The 5000-nt window shown below is 46.9% G+C and overlaps 12 non-coding genes and 6 pseudogenes across 12 annotated transcripts in view; all 18 read left to right on the forward strand.

Moving 5' to 3' along the window:
* The window catches only part of LOC146265304 (5S ribosomal RNA), a 119-nt gene extending 39 nt beyond the window's left edge, over positions 1–80 (forward strand). The window contains exon 1 of the ribosomal RNA XR_014726381.1: positions 1–80. This exon is cut by the window's left edge and continues 39 nt beyond it. This is a non-coding gene — a ribosomal RNA (5S ribosomal RNA).
* Positions 81–250: 170 nt separating this feature from the next.
* LOC146265305 (5S ribosomal RNA) lies at positions 251–369 on the forward strand. The gene has a single exon (XR_014726382.1). It is a non-coding gene; the product is annotated as a 5S ribosomal RNA (ribosomal RNA).
* A 174-nt stretch (positions 370–543) lies between these two features.
* Positions 544–662, forward strand: LOC146265306 (5S ribosomal RNA). The gene has a single exon (XR_014729094.1). It is a non-coding gene; the product is annotated as a 5S ribosomal RNA (ribosomal RNA).
* A 172-nt stretch (positions 663–834) lies between these two features.
* On the forward strand, positions 835–943 carry LOC146265307 (5S ribosomal RNA; annotated as a pseudogene).
* Positions 944–1115: 172 nt separating this feature from the next.
* LOC146265308 (5S ribosomal RNA) lies at positions 1116–1234 on the forward strand. The gene has a single exon (XR_014726383.1). It is a non-coding gene; the product is annotated as a 5S ribosomal RNA (ribosomal RNA).
* Positions 1235–1422: 188 nt separating this feature from the next.
* Positions 1423–1541, forward strand: LOC146265309 (5S ribosomal RNA). Its single transcript, XR_014726384.1, has one exon. It is a non-coding gene; the product is annotated as a 5S ribosomal RNA (ribosomal RNA).
* Positions 1542–1717: 176 nt separating this feature from the next.
* LOC146265310 (5S ribosomal RNA) lies at positions 1718–1826 on the forward strand (annotated as a pseudogene).
* Positions 1827–2004: 178 nt separating this feature from the next.
* LOC146265311 (5S ribosomal RNA) lies at positions 2005–2113 on the forward strand (annotated as a pseudogene).
* Positions 2114–2311: 198 nt separating this feature from the next.
* LOC146265312 (5S ribosomal RNA) lies at positions 2312–2430 on the forward strand. The gene has a single exon (XR_014726385.1). It is a non-coding gene; the product is annotated as a 5S ribosomal RNA (ribosomal RNA).
* A 178-nt stretch (positions 2431–2608) lies between these two features.
* On the forward strand, positions 2609–2727 carry LOC146265313 (5S ribosomal RNA). Its single transcript, XR_014726386.1, has one exon. It is a non-coding gene; the product is annotated as a 5S ribosomal RNA (ribosomal RNA).
* A 178-nt stretch (positions 2728–2905) lies between these two features.
* Positions 2906–3014, forward strand: LOC146265314 (5S ribosomal RNA; annotated as a pseudogene).
* A 192-nt stretch (positions 3015–3206) lies between these two features.
* On the forward strand, positions 3207–3325 carry LOC146265315 (5S ribosomal RNA). The gene has a single exon (XR_014726388.1). It is a non-coding gene; the product is annotated as a 5S ribosomal RNA (ribosomal RNA).
* A 178-nt stretch (positions 3326–3503) lies between these two features.
* LOC146265316 (5S ribosomal RNA) lies at positions 3504–3612 on the forward strand (annotated as a pseudogene).
* A 172-nt stretch (positions 3613–3784) lies between these two features.
* On the forward strand, positions 3785–3903 carry LOC146265317 (5S ribosomal RNA). Its single transcript, XR_014726389.1, has one exon. It is a non-coding gene; the product is annotated as a 5S ribosomal RNA (ribosomal RNA).
* A 172-nt stretch (positions 3904–4075) lies between these two features.
* Positions 4076–4194, forward strand: LOC146265318 (5S ribosomal RNA). The gene has a single exon (XR_014726390.1). It is a non-coding gene; the product is annotated as a 5S ribosomal RNA (ribosomal RNA).
* Positions 4195–4370: 176 nt separating this feature from the next.
* On the forward strand, positions 4371–4479 carry LOC146265319 (5S ribosomal RNA; annotated as a pseudogene).
* A 174-nt stretch (positions 4480–4653) lies between these two features.
* LOC146265320 (5S ribosomal RNA) lies at positions 4654–4772 on the forward strand. Its single transcript, XR_014726391.1, has one exon. It is a non-coding gene; the product is annotated as a 5S ribosomal RNA (ribosomal RNA).
* Positions 4773–4944: 172 nt separating this feature from the next.
* Positions 4945–5000, forward strand: part of LOC146265321 (5S ribosomal RNA) — a 119-nt gene continuing 63 nt past the window's right edge. Inside the window, exon 1 of the ribosomal RNA XR_014726392.1 lies at positions 4945–5000. This exon is cut by the window's right edge and continues 63 nt beyond it. This is a non-coding gene — a ribosomal RNA (5S ribosomal RNA).

Raw genomic sequence — 5000 nt, forward strand, 5'->3', positions numbered from 1 at the left:
TGATCTCGGAAGCTAAGCAGGGTCGGGCCTGGTTAGTACTTGGATGGGAGACCGCCTGGGAATACCAGGTGCTGTATGCTCTTTTGCTCATTCACATAGAAACTGAAATCTTGCAATATGCACAAGTAGTCCTTCATGAAAGGGGCTGGAAGCTGTTTTCATTTTGACACGAGAGAGAGAGAGAGACTACCTTGCATTGTCAATTGCTAAATCTGTATATGGATAAGTAGCCTATGGTTGTCAACTTATTTCGTACGGCCATACCAGCCTGGCAACGCCCGATCTCGTCTGATCTCGGAAGCTAAGCAGGGTCGGGCCTGGTTAGTACTTGGATGGGAGACCGCCTGGGAATACCAGGTGCTGTATGCTCTTTTGCTCATTCACTTAGAAACTGACATCTTGCAATATGCACAAGTAGTCCTTCATGAAAGGGGCTGGAAGCTGTTTTCATTTTGACACGAGAGAGAGAGAGAGAGAGACTACCTTGCATTGTCAATTGCTAAATCTGTATATGGATAAGTAGCCTTTGGTTGTCAACTTATTTGGTACGGCCATACCAGCCTGGCAACGCCCGATCTCGTCTGATCTCGGAAGCTAAGCAGGGTCGGGCCTGGTTAGTACTTGGATGGGAGACCGCCTGGGAATACCAGGTGCTGTATGCTCTTTTGCTCATTCACTTAGAAACTGAAATCTTGCAATATGCACAAGTAGTCCTTCATGAAAGGGGCTGGAAGCTGTTTTCATTTTGACACGAGAGAGAGAGAGAGAGACCACCTTGCATTGTCAATTGCTAAATCTGTATATGGATAAGTAGCCTATGGTTGTCAACTTATTTCGTACGGCCATACCAGCCTGGCAACGCCTGATCTCGGAAGCTAAGCAGGGTCGGGCCTGGTTAGTACTTGGATGGGAGACCGCCTGGGAATACCAGGTGCTGTATGCTCTTTTGCTCATTCACTTAGAAACTGAAATCTTGCAATATGCACAAGTAGTCCTTCATGAAAGGGGCTGGAAGCTGTTTTCATTTTGACACGAGAGAGAGAGAGAGAGACCACCTTGCATTGTCAATTGCTAAATCTGTATATGGATAAGTAGCCTATGGTTGTCAACTTATTTCGTACGGCCATACCAGCCTGGCAACGCCCGATCTCGTCTGATCTCGGAAGCTAAGCAGGGTCGGGCCTGGTTAGTACTTGGATGGGAGACCGCCTGGGAATACCAGGTGCTGTATGCTCTTTTGCTCATTCACTTAGAAACTGAAATCTTGCAATATGCACAAGTAGTCCTTCATGAAAGGGGCTGGAAGCTGTTTTCATTTTGACACGAGAGAGAGAGAGAGAGAGAGAGAGAGAGAGAGACCACCTTGCATTGTCAATTGCTAAATCTGTATATGGATAAGTAGCCTATGGTTGTCAACTTATTTCGTACGGCCATACCAGCCTGGCAACGCCCGATCTCGTCTGATCTCGGAAGCTAAGCAGGGTCGGGCCTGGTTAGTACTTGGATGGGAGACCGCCTGGGAATACCAGGTGCTGTATGCTCTTTTGCTCATTCACTTAGAAACTGACATCTTGCAATATGCACAAGTAGTCCTTCATGAAAGGGGCTGGAAGCTCTTTTCATTTTGACACGAGAGAGAGAGAGAGAGAGAGACTACCTTGCATTGTCAATTGCTAAATCTGTATATGGATAAGTAGCCTATGGTTGTCAACTTATTTCGTACGGCCATACCAGCCTGGCAACGCCTGATCTCGGAAGCTAAGCAGGGTCGGGCCTGGTTAGTACTTGGATGGGAGACCGCCTGGGAATACCAGGTGCTGTATGCTCTTTTGCTCATTCACTTAGAAACTGACATCTTGCAATATGCACAAGTAGTCCTTCATGAAAGGGGCTGGAAGCTGTTTTCATTTTGACACGAGAGAGAGAGAGAGAGAGAGAGACTACCTTGCATTGTCAATTGCTAAATCTGTATATGGATAAGTAGCCTATGGTTGTCAACTTATTTCGTACGGCCATACCAGCCTGGCAACGCCTGATCTCGGAAGCTAAGCAGGGTCGGGCCTGGTTAGTACTTGGATGGGAGACCGCCTGGGAATACCAGGTGCTGTATGCTCTTTTGCTCATTCACTTAGAAACTGACATCTTGCAATATGCACAAGTAGTCCTTCATGAAAGGGGCTGGAAGCTGTTTTCATTTTGACACGAGAGAGAGAGAGAGAGAGAGAGAGAGAGAGAGAGAGAGAGAGACTACCTTGCATTGTCAATTGCTAAATCTGTATATGGATAAGTAGCCTATGGTTGTCAACTTATTTCGTACGGCCATACCAGCCTGGCAACGCCCGATCTCGTCTGATCTCGGAAGCTAAGCAGGGTCGGGCCTGGTTAGTACTTGGATGGGAGACCGCCTGGGAATACCAGGTGCTGTATGCTCTTTTGCTCATTCACTTAGAAACTGACATCTTGCAATATGCACAAGTAGTCCTTCATGAAAGGGGCTGGAAGCTGTTTTCATTTTGACACGAGAGAGAGAGAGAGAGAGAGAGACTACCTTGCATTGTCAATTGCTAAATCTGTATATGGATAAGTAGCCTATGGTTGTCAACTTATTTCGTACGGCCATACCAGCCTGGCAACGCCCGATCTCGTCTGATCTCGGAAGCTAAGCAGGGTCGGGCCTGGTTAGTACTTGGATGGGAGACCGCCTGGGAATACCAGGTGCTGTATGCTCTTTTGCTCATTCACTTAGAAACTGACATCTTGCAATATGCACAAGTAGTCCTTCATGAAAGGGGCTGGAAGCTGTTTTCATTTTGACACGAGAGAGAGAGAGAGAGAGAGAGACTACCTTGCATTGTCAATTGCTAAATCTGTATATGGATAAGTAGCCTATGGTTGTCAACTTATTTCGTACGGCCATACCAGCCTGGCAACGCCTGATCTCGGAAGCTAAGCAGGGTCGGGCCTGGTTAGTACTTGGATGGGAGACCGCCTGGGAATACCAGGTGCTGTATGCTCTTTTGCTCATTCACTTAGAAACTGACATCTTGCAATATGCACAAGTAGTCCTTCATGAAAGGGGCTGGAAGCTGTTTTCATTTTGACACGAGAGAGAGAGAGAGAGAGAGAGAGAGAGAGAGAGAGACTACCTTGCATTGTCAATTGCTAAATCTGTATATGGATAAGTAGCCTATGGTTGTCAACTTATTTCGTACGGCCATACCAGCCTGGCAACGCCCGATCTCGTCTGATCTCGGAAGCTAAGCAGGGTCGGGCCTGGTTAGTACTTGGATGGGAGACCGCCTGGGAATACCAGGTGCTGTATGCTCTTTTGCTCATTCACTTAGAAACTGACATCTTGCAATATGCACAAGTAGTCCTTCATGAAAGGGGCTGGAAGCTGTTTTCATTTTGACACGAGAGAGAGAGAGAGAGAGAGAGACTACCTTGCATTGTCAATTGCTAAATCTGTATATGGATAAGTAGCCTATGGTTGTCAACTTATTTCGTACGGCCATACCAGCCTGGCAACGCCTGATCTCGGAAGCTAAGCAGGGTCGGGCCTGGTTAGTACTTGGATGGGAGACCGCCTGGGAATACCAGGTGCTGTATGCTCTTTTGCTCATTCACTTAGAAACTGAAATCTTGCAATATGCACAAGTAGTCCTTCATGAAAGGGGCTGGAAGCTGTTTTCATTTTGACACGAGAGAGAGAGAGAGAGACCACCTTGCATTGTCAATTGCTAAATCTGTATATGGATAAGTAGCCTATGGTTGTCAACTTATTTCGTACGGCCATACCAGCCTGGCAACGCCCGATCTCGTCTGATCTCGGAAGCTAAGCAGGGTCGGGCCTGGTTAGTACTTGGATGGGAGACCGCCTGGGAATACCAGGTGCTGTATGCTCTTTTGCTCATTCACTTAGAAACTGAAATCTTGCAATATGCACAAGTAGTCCTTCATGAAAGGGGCTGGAAGCTGTTTTCATTTTGACACGAGAGAGAGAGAGAGAGACCACCTTGCATTGTCAATTGCTAAATCTGTATATGGATAAGTAGCCTATGGTTGTCAACTTATTTCGTACGGCCATACCAGCCTGGCAACGCCCGATCTCGTCTGATCTCGGAAGCTAAGCAGGGTCGGGCCTGGTTAGTACTTGGATGGGAGACCGCCTGGGAATACCAGGTGCTGTATGCTCTTTTGCTCATTCACTTAGAAACTGAAATCTTGCAATATGCACAAGTAGTCCTTCATGAAAGGGGCTGGAAGCTGTTTTCATTTTGACACGAGAGAGAGAGAGAGAGAGAGACCACCTTGCATTGTCAATTGCTAAATCTGTATATGGATAAGTAGCCTATGGTTGTCAACTTATTTCGTACGGCCATACCAGCCTGGCAACGCCTGATCTCGGAAGCTAAGCAGGGTCGGGCCTGGTTAGTACTTGGATGGGAGACCGCCTGGGAATACCAGGTGCTGTATGCTCTTTTGCTCATTCACTTAGAAACTGACATCTTGCAATATGCACAAGTAGTCCTTCATGAAAGGGGCTGGAAGCTCTTTTCATTTTGACACGAGAGAGAGAGAGAGAGAGACTACCTTGCATTGTCAATTGCTAAATCTGTATATGGATAAGTAGCCTATGGTTGTCAACTTATTTCGTACGGCCATACCAGCCTGGCAACGCCCGATCTCGTCTGATCTCGGAAGCTAAGCAGGGTCGGGCCTGGTTAGTACTTGGATGGGAGACCGCCTGGGAATACCAGGTGCTGTATGCTCTTTTGCTCATTCACTTAGAAACTGAAATCTTGCAATATGCACAAGTAGTCCTTCATGAAAGGGGCTGGAAGCTGTTTTCATTTTGACACGAGAGAGAGAGATAGAGACCACCTTGCATTGTCAATTGCTAAATCTGTATATGGATAAGTAGCCTATGGTTGTCAACTTATTTCGTACGGCCATACCAGCCTGGCAACGCCCGATCTCGTCTGATCTCGGAAGCTAAG

This window comes from Hypomesus nipponensis, chromosome 12 (genome assembly GCF_054491055.1).
Source record: "Hypomesus nipponensis isolate SF chromosome 12, ASM5449105v1, whole genome shotgun sequence".
In the NCBI taxonomy this organism is placed as follows: domain Eukaryota; kingdom Metazoa; phylum Chordata; class Actinopteri; order Osmeriformes; family Osmeridae; genus Hypomesus; species Hypomesus nipponensis.